Source organism: Neodiprion lecontei, chromosome 4 (genome assembly GCF_021901455.1).
Source record: "Neodiprion lecontei isolate iyNeoLeco1 chromosome 4, iyNeoLeco1.1, whole genome shotgun sequence".
In the NCBI taxonomy this organism is placed as follows: Eukaryota; Metazoa; Arthropoda; class Insecta; order Hymenoptera; family Diprionidae; genus Neodiprion; species Neodiprion lecontei.
In genome coordinates, this window is record NC_060263.1 from 12431182 (window position 1) to 12446910 (window position 15729).

The 15729-nt window shown below is 41.5% G+C and overlaps 1 protein-coding gene across 1 annotated transcript in view; it reads right to left on the reverse strand.

Moving 5' to 3' along the window:
* Nucleotides 1-15729, reverse strand: part of LOC107219732 (two pore potassium channel protein sup-9) — a 182619-nt gene that overhangs the window by 126814 nt on the left and 40076 nt on the right. The window lies entirely within an intron of this gene.

Below are 15729 nucleotides of genomic sequence, written 5' to 3' on the forward strand. Positions count from 1 at the left end.
CAAATCCGATTATGGGATGGTGAAAGGAGCATTGAATAATGTGATGGGTACAAAACTGTCAAAAAATGCGTCCAAACCTCCATGCAACGATATACTTTTTCTAACAATAAAAGAAAGGAATGAACATCTCCAATTTGAGGTAGAACAAAGACCAATTGACATCGATTCGAGTCGACGAACCAACTGAAAGTTTAATAAATTCGGTACATTTCTTTCTTTACTACAAACAATTTCCTATTTTACCACTCGAATCACAGATTTTGTGGCTCCGATTTGCGTTTGTTGCTGGAACGGGTGATTCCTCTTTCGTACTTTGAATTGCCGTAGATCAGTGCGAAAACTGAAGTTATTTACTGAATTCTGTTACCTGCCTTGAAGTTAATTATTGCGCATACCTTTCATGAATGTCTACAGAACTGCTTCAATTATTCACAAGTATGTCAAAACAACGACCAGTATGCCGCATCAATTCGTAGCTTGAGGAAGACAGGGGCTCTATTCACTTCAACTGACAAATAATGTAAACACTAAATTATTCGCTCGTTTCCTTTGCCGCATGTGTAGTGCATACATTATCCTTAAACGGTCGAAGTAGAACCATGAATTATTAGTTTCAATGTTTCGGCTACAGTGTAGGCCCTCCTTAGGACATATTGTTTTTTTAACACCTACATATCGAGAAAAATACCAAACATTTTTTCAAAAACATAGTCAAAATTATGCTAGTTCTAAATTAGATCGCTCATAGTATTAACCTTGAAAGTTAAATTATTTTGATTTTGCCAACAATCATCAGGCTACTATTTACAGAACGAGCACAAAGGGGGATCTAGACTCCGTTTACATTACGTAATGAAACAAGAAAACCAAATAACATGAATTAAAGTAGTAATGCCACAGTCAACAATCAAAAGAATGGTCAACTAAACTGCCTTGCGTTGAGAATACATTCAGATTAAACTAAATAGTCTGGTTTAATTTATTAGGACGCAGGATCAAACCGTCTCTGTTTCTCCCCCTCTTTCACACCTGCATCCGCAATTGATCAGTCAACGGAACAAATTCATCAACGCTAGCACATGTGTGTTCAATAAGACAGAACTAACCAAAACAGAGCAAGGAGAGGGAAGAACCAAAAGTGCAAAGAAAAAGATCAGAAATTATCAATATACAATCACTCCGTTAACAGTACTATCGGTAACTTATCCTAGAGACTAGCATCGATGAAAAGTTTCACATAGGTGTCACTTAGCTTCTTAACATCTTGTCTGCGATTAACAGAGTCTGTATGACTCACAATATTGCACATTTCAAGCATTGGACGCTTATAATAGCGTAGTTTTTCATGCAGAATATTGACATTATCAAAATAAAACGAACGATCAAATCGTACTACGTGTTTAATTAGAGCTGTATAGTGGCCTTCATAAACTTTTATGATGTTCTTCTGTTCATTTAATCTTACTGCAATATGTCTGCTAGTTTGACCAACTTATGGTTTGTTGCAATCTCTGCAGATCTTATGAACAAAATCAGAGTACTTATTTTTAGGTAACATATCTTCACCTGAATCGAAAAATAGGCGCGAATCCTTCAAGCTTCTCTTAACAAGTTGTACCTTGTACTTCTTAAACGTACGATTTAAAGACTCGGATAACCCAGCAAATCAGCTCAGCAAGGCGGGTTCTACTCACAGATTCCTGTTACCGACACTGACCAATATTCTCCCCAGACTCAAACCCTTTTCCGCGATGACGTAACAGTCTGCCGTACCGACTTGAGGTTGGAACCGGGCAACCTTACCGAAAGTTGTATCGGTCGACGGTAAAAATCGCACTCCCTTACCGACAATTCTTATCAGTCGAAGGTCAAAATCGTGCTGTTTTACCGACAATCTTACCGACCGAAGGTCAGAGTCTTTATGTAGTGCTCGTCTGCCGACGGTGGAGGGTGCAGTGGGGGCGAGAACTTTTTTACCGTCCCGCATTCTTTTCTCACGATAGGACTGCTGATGTGTAACATTAACCACTTCAAATTCCTTTCCCACGGTGGGACTGCTGATGTGTAACATCAACAGACCCCAAATTCTTTTCCCACGTTATCAACCACGTGACATTCCAAAATTAATAGTTCCGAGAATGGTTTTTCATCCACTCGGATATCGCTGATGTGTAACATCAACGACCTCACATTTCTTTCCCACGTTATCAACCACGCGACATTCCAAAATTAATGGTTCTGAGAATTGTTTTTTACTTACTCGGCTGTCGGTTTCATATCAACCAAGTCACATTTTTTTGGCTTGTAACTGTACTGTGAACTCTACCATGAATTTTGGACGGGTTCACTCAAGACCAGAGTGCAAGGTCGACCGATAGCCGCGGTACATTCAGAGCCATGGATCTGCGGTGTTGGGTTACTATCGCTCTAAGAATGCTAAAAGGTGCGCGCGCATACACAAACATACGTACAGCTGCCCTATAAAAAGGACGCTCATCGCTGCAAACGATCATGAAGCCTCAACTTGTCAAGTATACGTGAGAGAAAAGCTCAAGATGGAATCCGCGAAGTGTTTAAGATTAATCGATATTATGGAATCGGCGTACAAAATCTTGAACAAATCATCATCAACAGTAGAGATTCAGAAATGGATAAAATTTGGAAGTCGAAATATTCGCCTTCTGAACAAAATTTTGCGAATGGCTTCATCGATTGGAGGAAAGATAAGAATTATCACAACGGTCGGACTCTTGAAAGCGCTCGCGGAAAAATTCAAACTTCTTCAGAAAACGGGTGGAGGTACGCGGAAAGTAAGAGGCAGCGATCGAGTTCACTGAAAAGATTTGGAATCAGCTTTTGAGGGGGGAATTCGAACTGGATCCACCGTCAATTTGAAGCATAAAGATGTGGAGAGATTTCGAGAAAACGCGAAGGTACTAGCTGTGACAAGACTAAAAAACGCTCTGACGAAAGACAGGAGCTTGAAAGCCAACGTTATCTTGGCTTGTAAATTTGAAGTTGGAAAAGATGATTACACGGTGGAAGAGATCAAATTTTTGAATACGAGAAATAAAATCATCCTCCAGACAACGGATATCAACGAATGGTTCATAGAAAATGCGACAGAGCGTTTGTTGAAAAAGGTGGAAGATTTCCAGGAAAAGGATTCATACTGGTCGCTGACTGAAATAATCAATTTGACTGTGAATATCAACAAGTACGTGCCACTACGAGGCGGTGTGTTCACGTACACCCCGTTACCTAAGCATATCAGTGATAAAAAGGCTGTGGTAAACATCAGAAACAACGACTCTCACTGCTTTTTTTGGTCGGTCACCGCAGCTCTGTTCCCAGCCGACAACAACAATCCCAACGCGACCAGCTCGTACCTGCATTTTAGCTCAGTGCTACGGTATGATGGTATAAAGTATCCTATGTCTCTGGACAAAAACACCATTTTAAAATTTGAGAAGCTTAACGGTCTTTCAATTTACGTTTATGGTATAAAAAGTGTAATAGTACCGATTCACCTGAGTCAGAATGAGTCTGATAAACCTGTGATTCATCTCTTAGCTATAAAAACTGAAATCACTGACGATGACGATGATGATGTTGATATGGAAAATTATGAAAAAAATTGAATCTTTCATTTGACTTGTGTTCGAAATCTGTCTCGATCAACGAGTTCTCAAATTTCTAAACATGAACGTCATACTTGGTTATGTGATAGGTATCTATCACACTTTCAATCCGAAAAGTGTTTGTTTAAGCATAATGTAGATTGCATGAATTTAAACAAAACCAAAGTTATTCTACCTACAGAGGAGAAAAAAATTCTTGAATTAAGGAATTTCAAATATAAAGGAACCGTTCCGTTCTGCGTTTACGCAAATCTAGAATGTTTATTGCAGCCCACTCTTAAAAGTTTTGGGGAAAATAGAACAATTTATCAGAAGCATCTTCCGTATAGTATAGCTTACTATCTACATTGTGCGTTTGACGATTCGCTTTCAAAATTCAAAATTAATCGTGGAGAGACTTGTATTCAATGGTTTGTGAATGAGTTAGCGGAATTGGCACAATCGTTAGAAGTTTATTTCAAAACTGTTGTACCGATGGAACAACTCAATTTCAATCAAATCAACGAATTTCATTCAACAACAGTGTGTCACATTTGTGAAAAACCGTTCACACTCACAGACGTGAAACATCGTGATCACTGTCAATCCACGGAAAAGTACCGTGGTGCTGCTCATCGAGGTTGCAATCTAAATCACCAAAATTCTCACACAATCCCAGTGATATTCCACAATCTGTCGGGTTACGATTCACATTTTCTGATCAAAGCACTGGCTACATCGTTCGAGGGCACAATCGAGCTTCTATCCGTAAACACAGAAAAGTACATTTCTTTTACAAAATATGTTAAGGGGACAGATATGAAGTTTAGATTCGTACCGTTTCATGCCCAGTAGTCTTGAGAAATTAGCAACGTATCTCGGTGATGATCAGAAATCAATCAAACGAAAATTTTATCGTAGCTCAGATAAATTTCAGTTATTGACCAGAAAAGGAGTGTTCCCGTACGAATACATAGACAGTTGGGAGAAGCTCAAGGACAGAAGGCTACCATCCAAACAACAATTTTACTCAGAATTAAATGATCGGGATATATCAGACGACGACTATGCACATGCATGTAAAGTTTGGCAAACTTTCAACGTTCAAACTTTGGGAGAGTTTTCGGACTTGTATTCACAGACGCACGTGTTTTTACTAGCCGACGTTTTTGAAAACTTTCGACAGAGCTGTTGGACAACGTACAACCTGGATCCGTTACATTATCACACCTCGCCCGGTCTGTTGTTTGATGCGATGTTAAAGTGTACCGACATCGAGCTCGAGCTTCTCACCGACATAGACATGGTTATGTTTATCGAAAAAGGTAGTCGCGGTGGTGTGTCACAGTGCTCGAACAGATACGCAAAGGCTAACAACAGGTACATGGGGGAGGCATTCGATCCTGAGGTCGAAGTGTCACGTGCGGAGCGGTCTCGCACGCGACGGCTTCAACCCTCTAGATCTCACAGAGGTTTATATATAATTTTTAGGTGGGTTGGGAGGTAAACGTCCTCTACAGGGCGTTCCCTGGGAATAGGTTTGGAAGATTTCAATTATATTGTACCAATGGTTTGATGGGAAGCAAGTAAAAATATTTAATGAGTCAAAACTAAAAGCAGAAAGGTTCTAAACAAGGAAGCTTACAATATTTTCTTATACTACTCACGTTCTCTCTCTCTCTCGCTTGCTGCTTCGGCCTCGAAGGTGCCGAAGTATACTCGCCTTCACACACTCACTTACTGGCTACACTGCTCTATAGAGTTCGTGGCTTAACGCTTGCACTTATTTTTAGCTTCAAAGACTGACACCGCGACGCGAGTAACCTTTTACGGCCGTGGGTAGATTAGACAATTACGCTCTAATCTTCGGTTTTGGAAAAAGGATTTATATCTCTATACGTGGTCGCTTCGAAGGAGCCGGGTTCCGTTGATGTCGTTATTCAGACGGTCTCAATACGGGACTGCCTTCGCTCGCTCGTCCGACACCCCTTGGAACGTCGGGCGGCGAGCGAGTTTCCGCTGAATTTACAATTCGGCGTTTTTGCTAAATACACAATTCCAGAACAAAGGCTCGCCTCGCGACAGTCATCCTCGAGGCGCGTGATTTCGCGCTCGCCTCATCCCGGTGTTGATTACACCCGGGATCTGGCAGGCGCGAAGACGCTGACGTTGCTGGCTGTCCAACTACGCCGTTGCGCTTGGTTACTCCACGAACTGGTTATAATGAAATATTTTATATAGACTAACTAAAACTATGCTTCCTTGTTTCTAGAGATAATAATAATTGATATAATCGGTAAGATAGTCTTGAGTAAATATGCGGCGCTCGTGACAGAAGAATCTTATCTCATGTACTTTGACTTTAATACGGTGTTGTACTTTATATTTGTACGGTGCTGCTGTGAGCTTTGCTGTGCAATACAGTTCCTTTGAATGGTTATCAGACTTCGGACAATGCGATGTTCTTACCATCTCGGACGATGCGGAGTTTGGTTACATACTGGAGGTGGATTTGGAATATTCTAAGGAACTGCATGAAATTCATAAGGACTTACCACTGTGTCTGGAGCACTATACATATACCTCCGATCTCGAATAGTAAGCAACCGAAATTGACGCCCACGCTACTTTCCAAGAAAAACTACGTTGTTCACAATAGCGTTTTGAAACAATGCTTACAATTAGGCTTAAAATTACTCATAATTCACAGAGTTCTCAAATTCAGACAAACCGCGTGGCTCAAAAAATACATAGATTTGAATACCGATTTGCGCTAAAAATTTCACAACGAATTCGAGAGATATTTTTACAAACTGATGAACAACGCAGTTTTTGGCAAAACAATGGAAAATGTTGGGAAGTATAGAGATGTCAGGCTGATCACGAAATGGGGTGAAAGATACGGTGCTGGAGCTACTATAGCCAAAACCAATTTTCACAGCTGCACCGTTTTCAACAAAGATATAATCACCGTCGAAATAAGTGAGACGAAAGTCAAGTTGAATAAACCATTGTATGCAGGTTTCTCCATCATGGATCTGGCTTAAACATACATCTACGATTTTCATTACAATTATATTAAACGGAAATTCGGCAACCGAGCAAAATTAATGTATACGGATACCGATAGTTTGATTTACAACTTTACCGTCCCCGACATATACGAACATATGAAGGAGGACTTGCATGAATTCAATACGTCTGATTATCCGCTTGACAACGTTTATGGAATGCCTCTAGCAAACAAAAAAGTTCACGACTTGATGAAAGATGAGAATAACGGGAAGATAATGTTTGAATTTGTAGGAATAGGAGCTAAATTATACGCATTCCGAGTCTTGGGGGATGAGAAAGACAGTAAACGGGCCGAAGTTGTCAGAGGATCAGCGTTGAAAAAATTAACTTCCAACGATTATTTGAAATGTGTTTTTAACCGTGAAAATTTGTCTACAAATCAGCATATGATATTAAGTCAAAAGCACAAGGTATACACCGTAGAACAGCAGAAAGTGGCACTAAGCTGGAATGACGACAAGCGCATCGTGTTTCAAAACACAACCGACACGCTTCCGTGGGGGTACAAGCCTGTACCTTAGCTGTGTAATTACCGTATTGTAATCTATGTGGGACTTAATTTATAACTGTACCATGATGTATAAGATATTATTATGTAGGATGGTGAATAAGAATGCTCCGAAATATGGAAAATTTTACAACGATACATATGTCTGTCGATTGTCTCAAAAATAAAGATGCATACTTGTTATGTGTCGAATATGAAATAAAGAGGCACATACGTTTTTACAAAAAATTCATTTATTCAAATGTCACATATCCGATTCGTTCATCCGACTGTTGTGTGTATTGTCGAAACCTAACCATTTAACATGTATTCTTCTTCCACGCTTCTTGAGCACCTTCTCCACCAGACAGATATCCGGATGTTTAACCTTGAGGAGCACTTGTTCGTAGAAACCACCAGCTATCGGTTTATCTCCGTAGTCTTTCAGCTTGTACGTCACAGGATGAGTATTTTCCACTCGACTGATCGTGAATATTTCAGTCGTTCAATTCGGAGTGTAACTTTTCTCGAAGACATTTTTGAATTTGCTGATTCGAACTTTGTCACCGGATTTAAATTTTGCCGATATGGTAGGTATCGCTCGAAGCCCTCCGTACAACTGACGTAATAACAGACTCTCGTTTGCAACGGTAACATCCGACGGTTTCATTCTTATGGTTCGGTGTTTGGCGTTGTTGTAAGCTGGAACCAAATCAGATAAGATGTCGAGCCACTTGTAGCTTCCTTGCATGCTGAACCGTGTTCACATTTTACCTTTCAGCGTCCGATGGAAACGTTCACTGATCAAAGCCTTCAAATTACTGTACGTGGAGTAAAGTTTGATTCCGTAGCGTGTCATAAGCGATTCAAATTTCGAGTTGTAAAATTCCGTTCTTCTGTCGACGTGTAAATTTTTCGGAACCCGTCCTTGGACAAGCACAGATTCCATTGCCTTCGTAACATCATCTCCAGATTTGCTCTTCATCGTTACAGCCCACGCATACTTTGAAAAATTATCAATGACTGTGAGCATGTACTTGAAGCCTTTGTTTTCTCCAGCGTATGACGTCATATCAACAAGATCCGCCTGCCAGGTTTCGTTGATGCCGCGCATGTCTACACGTCGACGTGGGTAATTCCGGCGTGCAGGCTTATGCAGTTCTGTCACTAGTGCTCGCATTTCCTCGTTCATATTTCAACGCTTTTAGTCAGGTGTCCGATTTAGAAACGATTTCTGCGTTTTGAATCGACAGGTCCCTGCCTGTTTTGAAGTCTGTGTACAAGGTATTCAAGGCTTTCTCCGTGGTGAGCGCCGAAGCTTTGATCATTTGATCGAGGTTGTCGATTTGTTTTTGCAGCACGTTGAATTTTCGTTTTGAGATTTTTAAAGTTACAGCATTGTTCGGCTCTGCGGGATCTGTGACGTTGCACAGTCTCTTGTTCCGTATATCATAATGCCCGTCCGCTGTTATTTGAAATCCGACACCCGGAGGCCGGCAAATGCTCGCGGCCGTATTTTCATCCAGATGCCGTCCAAACACGTCGACGCTCATCTCGGTAATGAATGCAAAATCGATTGGAGCTGTTTAATGAATGATTCCTGCTTCGCGTAATTCTTCGATAATGGAGATGATTTCGTTATTGCGGCTCGGAATTCCCGCTGCCTGAAATGCCAGGAGTAAACGAAGACGCTCCATTTACTGATTTGGATCATCTCAGGAAACGCATTCCGTTTCAATACCTTGTCGAGTGATCGTAGCTTGCGGAAGTAGACCTTCACCCTTTCGGCGAGGTGATGGGAAATGATCCATCAATTCGGCAATAACATTTCCTCATTTCTAACTGTTATCGTTTCGAACAGCCCCATCGGATGAGTAATACTTTTTATGCGCGTTCTTTGCGAGGATTATGTTTTTAAAATTTTCCCGATCTCTGGCGCTCACAGAAGAACCGTCAGGCTTCTTTTCGAACAGAAGTTCCAGCAAACCCTTCGTTTTCGGGTGATGCGTATCGCCAATACGAATGTAATCACTCTCGAAAGATATCAACGAATCACCAATCATTAGTCCGTTTGAGAGGTTGCGTACACCGTACGCGTTGTCCAATTCACTTTTCATCTTCGCATCTCTCATCAGTGCAAAATACTCATCCTCGATTTTCTCGACCGGTGTTTCTACGATTGTTTCATCTCCTGCCGAAGCAAAGGAATCGTCGATTTCCGAGACAGTTTCATTCTTCATTTCATTTTTCATCTGCTTTATTTCTTCTTTAATGTCTTCCACCTCTTGTTTTACAGGTTTCGTATCTTTTGTAACATTCACCAGTCCTTGCAACGAAGTTACTACTGGTTTGAAAACGTCACTCAATTTCTGAGTCGTAGATTCCCTGCCCGACTTGAGCAATCTGTGTTTTCGACGGATCGCAGCACTTGCTTGAGCGATCTGATGTAGGACATCTTTTTGCTTGGAAATTTCAGAGCTCTGCATGTTGACGCAACTGAGTCTGCAACGCTACTGCGTCTCTCGCTCGAAAACGGTAGATTTTATTCCTTTTCCAGGCTAACAAAAGAATCGAATCCCCTCCTGTATCGTCCTTCGTTGAGCTCACTGTCTTTGTCGATCACCAGAAACCCGTACTTATCACCGTTCCAGCATGCAGAGCACACACTTTTAAACTCTGTGTGATACATATCGATGTTTACATGGTCGTTGTATACGTGTCTCAGGTTCATATCGTCTTGTTTGAATAACACGAGTAAGTTTACGTTGTCGCGCACGAGATGTTTGGGAATACGCGCGGACGTCTGACAGAAATAAAAACAGTGAACGTCGTGATGTCTACCCACGCAAAAGTAGGCTCCAATATTGTCCTGCTTCTCGCACGCTACATCGTCAAATATGATCATTGAGTTGGGCCCTGCTTCTTCCGGTGTAATCACTTGCTCACACTCGGTAAACGCAAAATACTCCGTATTCTCAACATGGTCCAACAATTGCTTTAATAATTGGTATTTAGGTTGATTGAGAGATTTTGAGTAGATGTAGATATTTTCGAATCTGAGTTCGTTGGGATGTGATAAATGTGAGCAACGCATTAGTTTGACCACAATACGACGGTCCACAGAATAATGCACGTACACTATTCGGGAGTAATTCACCGTTTCGTTTGTGCCTTCTGATATTTTGCTCCGAAATTTTGTCAAAATTCGTCACGGAATGCTTAGTAGGTTGTTTCTTAAACCGCATCTCGGACATGACTGATCCGAGCCGCTATAAATATCCCGTCTTGAAGCACTTTTTATCAGTCAACGCACGAACATGATCGCGTACAGAGGTAAACAAAGCAGCAGGCGGCAACACCGTGCCCAAGGGTCTGGTGAATAAAATCATCAATAGCCTTCCAGTCAAATTGCATGTACCTGGTTATCAGTACTGTGGGCCTGGTACAAAATTAACAAAGAGACTCGCACGGGGTGATCCGGGAATCAATCTTCTCGACACAGCTTGTTAGGACCACGACATTGCTTACTCGCAGAATCGTGAACATCTTGAAGTTAGAAACGAGGCTTATAGGGTGGTGGCTGAGAAAGCTTGGAAACAGGTTCTCGCAAAGGACGCAAATTCGGGTGAGAAGGCAGCCGCTTGGGCAATAGCTAATACAATTAAAATAAAATCGAAGCTTGGAATGAGAATTCGAAAATCAAAGTTTGCGACCTTGAGAATAATTATAAATGCTGCAAAACGTTCTATGGTTCCAAGTAACGATGCAAAAATGGCTGCCAAATCTGCGGTGAAGGGAGCTGAGAACGCCGTTGAAAAAGCGGGTGGAAAATGTAAAGTGCGAACACCTCGCGTCCTTCCAGTACCTTCAAAATTCGGTGGTTTTCTATCGTTTCTGATTTCTATTTTTGCTGGACTTGGTGCTACAGGCGCGTCAGCCGGTGGTGCGGCAGGTATAGCAAGAGCTGTGAAAGATGCAAGTTCTGCTAAACGAGAACTGGAAGAGAGCAGACGACACAACAAAACTATGGAAGCTATCGCGTTGGACGAAGGGCTTCATATGAAACCGTATAAAACAGGTCTTGATCTCCATCTTTCAAAAAACTAGATGCAATGCTACCACGTCGAGCGTTGACTGATTGGGACTTGTTGAAATATGCAAAAATCTTCAAGGTTTCGCATTTCCGCGATGTTTTCATACGAAACGAAATGCCCGAAAACGTTCCACGAAAAACCGAGTCATCTATAATCAACCTTGACGACAAAGACGATCCGGGAACACACTGGGTTGCATACAAGAAACGCGACAATAATATCATTACTTTGACAGGTTCGGCAACCTTTAACCACCCTCAGACCTCATAAAATACCTCGGCGTTGGTAGTGATAAATACAATCATAAAAGGTACCAGGATTATGATACATTTGAATGCGAAAACTTGTGTCTGAAATTTCTAAGTGGTGAGCTATATAAACATGGTGGGTGATTCATCAAAGTCAGTCTACCACTCGCAGTCATGGATGATTCGTTAACGTTAACGATTTCGAGAACCTCTTTGATTCTTGAGGCACAATATTTCCCACCGATCGAACTTGCTCGTGATAAAAGTTATGCTCTTGGCTTGGTAGAATTGTTAACCTCCAATTCAATTCCCAACGTTGATGTTGGACACAATAAAATTTACGTAGCTGATAAAGTGATCACCATACCTACCGGCAGCTACGAGATCGAGGACATAGAGAAGTATCTTCGAAACGTGCTAAGAAATACAGATATCAGGCTCCCTATCAAACCCAACAATAAGACATTACGCAGCGAAATCACATGCAACCACACGATCAACTTTGAGCCGAATGATTTCATTGCTCAACTTGTGGGATTCACACCACGTGTATTAAAGGTTGATAAGACTAACGAATCAGAGGTGCCTGTAACCATACTCAAGGCCAACGTGTTGCGAGTCGAGTGCAGCATTACAACGGGCGCCTACGTCAATGGACACAAAGTACACGCTATTCACGAGTTTTTCCCGACTGCCTCACCAGGATATAAGATCGTGGAGGTACCGTCGCACGTCATTTACCTTCCGATCACCGTCAGGACCATAGATCCCGTTCAGCTCTGGTTAGTGAATCAAAGCGGAGACCTGGTTGATTTTCGTGGAGAAGTTATTCCTGTGAGACTACATATCAAATCGCAATAAATGATGGGAATTGTATATAACAGACTGTCAACGAGTAGGTATATCAGTATGTCGACATGCCCAGATTGAGTCAGTCATCGATCGATTACCCAACCGTCAACACCTTGAAACGTAGAGTTCCTGAGAGCTCTGGGTCTGAAACTGACACCTTTTGGAAGAGGAATTTCCCACAACTAAAATCCGATTTTGCTGTTTCATCATCTGCTACGTACCATGGTGGAAGAAATCTTAAACATTCAAACACGAGTCGTCTTTGACGAATACGTTGCGCATTACGAGATTCACGCTCATAAACCTTACGCCCCGTTAACTTTCAACAACAGCGATGAAATTCGAATCACCGTTCTGCATCAGGATTTATGCATATTACCCAGCAAAAGTTCGGTACATATCCATGGACGGCTCCTCAAACCTGATGGTACAGCTACGGTGAATACACATCTTGTAAACAACGCGATCTGTCATCCTTTTGAAGAAATTCGCTACGAAATAATGCAGTTGAGATTGATAGAAGCAAGAAAGTTGGCCTGACAAGTCTCATAAAGTGTTACGCTTTCCTGCACCCTGGTCAGACTTGGCTGATGAAGAACGCTGGATGGCTCGTTGTTGAAGAGAAGAAAAAATTAACCGATGATAAGAGTAATTTTGACGTACAGTTACCGCTCAGCATGATATGAGGTTTCTCTGAAGACTACCGCAAGATCGTTGTCAACGCTGAACATGAGTTCATTTTGACGAGATCAAGAACTGACGTCAACGCAATCATGCAGACTCAAGAGAAGGAATTCAAAATCACGACCAATGCATCGGAATGGCTAATACCGTATGTGAACCTCGCGGATCAGAAAAAAGTTGACCTTCTAAATTTCATTTAGAGAGATCCGCTTATTTTGATGAGCTTTCGCAGTTGGGAATTGTATGAATATCCCTTACTTCCCACAACATCGAAACACGTTTGGACTGTGAAAACTTCGACTCAGCTTGAAAGACCTCGTTACGTCATTTTGGGTTTCCAAACAAGTAGAAAGAACAAGACCGGCAAGAACGCGAGTCATTTTGATCATTGCAATATCACGGACGTCAAGCTATCTTTAAACTCTCAATCTTATCCGTACGGTAACCTGAACCTCAACATGAGTCATAATCTGTACGCGGTCCTGTACAAGATGTACGCAAACTTCCATGCTACCTCCTACGACAAGAACCCCGAGCCGTTGCTGACAAAGAGTGAATTCCTTGGAGACGTCTCCTTATTCGTTATCGACTGTTCAAAACAAAACGAATCTTTGAAGCACAGACCTGTCGAAAGCCGTCTTGAATTTGAAGCTAAAGCCAACTTTCCCGCTGAAACATCGGCGTACTGCTTGATTGTTCACGATCGTATTGTCGAATACAACTCGCTCAGTGGTGGGGTGAAAAAGTTGGTATAAAAGCTGACCCGTTCCCACCATCTCGCACAGTTCAAAGATGGAGCTTATCGTTGACATACAAGGCTTTCGTAGACCTTTCAACAATACCCTCGCATTGAAAGAATTGACTATAATTTCAATCTACTCGGAAGCATCTCCATCAATGTTTTCTTTCAAGCCACCTCACGAATGGGATTTACTGGACGTCATATACAAAAGCCAAAATTCTTGGTTAGTACGCGATTTTCATGGTTTACCTTGGAGCTGTGGAACCATTTCGATAGAGGAAGTTGAGTGGACTATTTAAGACAGGCTGTGCAAAGCTGAAACTGTGTACGTAAAAGGAAAAGAAAAACGAGATTGGTTGCTTAAAACTGTTCCGAAAGTTCAAATCGTCGATATGCTGGACTTTGACTGTCCTTCACTTCGAACCTTGCAAAAAACTTCAGCTGTGTCTCTAAGATGTGACGTGCATACAATACCCACCGCAATCTGTGCAGCACAAAACGTTTTGATATTTCAAAATTGGCTACAAAATCATCATACTGTTCGGATGGTGAGGGTGTACGATTTGTGTTACTGCGCAGAAGCGTCTACAAGAACGGTCCCGCATTCCTGGCGAATATATCATCCTGGTTATGATACTGTGGAATAGAATTATTGTACTATTGTTCTGGAGTAATTGTCAACTGTACCCTAAAAATTGCACTCAATAAATTGTTTTTTGATGAATATTCATGAAATGCTTTCACACCTTCATCTGAGCTCTTGAGAGATAATTTTTTTCAATACAAAGCTTACGCAAGATTCAACCTTGCTCTTCATACTTGACCAAGCTGTACTCAAACCGAGTTATGTTTTGCATTCCAGGGGCGATAGTAACCCAACACCGCAGATCTTTGGCTCTGAATGTATACTATCGCAGCTATCGGTCAACCTTGCACTCTGGTCTTGACTGAACCCGTTCAAAATTCATCGTTGAGTTCACATGACAGTTACAAGCCAAAAAAAATGTCACGTGGTTGATATCAAACCGGCATCCAACTAAGTGAAAAACAATTCTCGGAACCATCAATTTTGGAATGTAGCGTGGTTGATAACGTGGGAAAGGAATGTAAGGTGGTTGATGTTACGCATCAGCGATATCCGAGTGGATAAAAAACAATTCTCGGAACTATTAATTTTGGAATGTCACGTGGTCGATAACGTGGGAAAAGAATGTGGGGGTGGTTGATGTTACACATCAGCAGTCCTACCGTGGGAACGGAATTTGAAGTGGTTATTGTTACACATCAGCAGTCCTATCGTGGGACGGTAAAAAAGTTCTCGCCCCCGCTGCACTCTCTACTGTTGGCAGACGAGCACTACACAAAGACTTTGACCTTCGGTCGGTAAAACAGCACGATATTGACCTTTGACTGATAAAAATTATCGGTAAGGCAGTGCGATTTTTACCGTCGACCGATACAACTGTCGGTAAAGTTGCACGTTTTTAACCTCAAGTCAGTACGGCAGACTGTGACTTCATCGCGGAAAAGGGTTTGAGTCTGGGGAGAATGTCGGTAAGTGTCAGTGATAGGAATCTGTAAGTAGAACCCGCGTTGCTGTGATACTCAGCAACATACGATATTGCAAAAAAGCTTTACAAATTATTGTTATTATCGTGAACTAGCAAGTTGTTATTGATTCCTAGGATCTTCCAACATCTATATTTTATAGTTTCATTTAATAAGTACACCAGGTAATCGTTCTTGTCCGGTCGGTTCCGTCTTACTGGACACACGTGTGCCAGTGTTGATGAATTTGTTCCATTAATCAATTAATTACGGATGGAAGTGTGAAAGAAGAAGAGAAACAGAGATGGTTTGATCATGCGTCCAAAAAAATTTAACCAGACTATGTATCCTTTTTGGTTTGATCTAAATGTATTCTCAA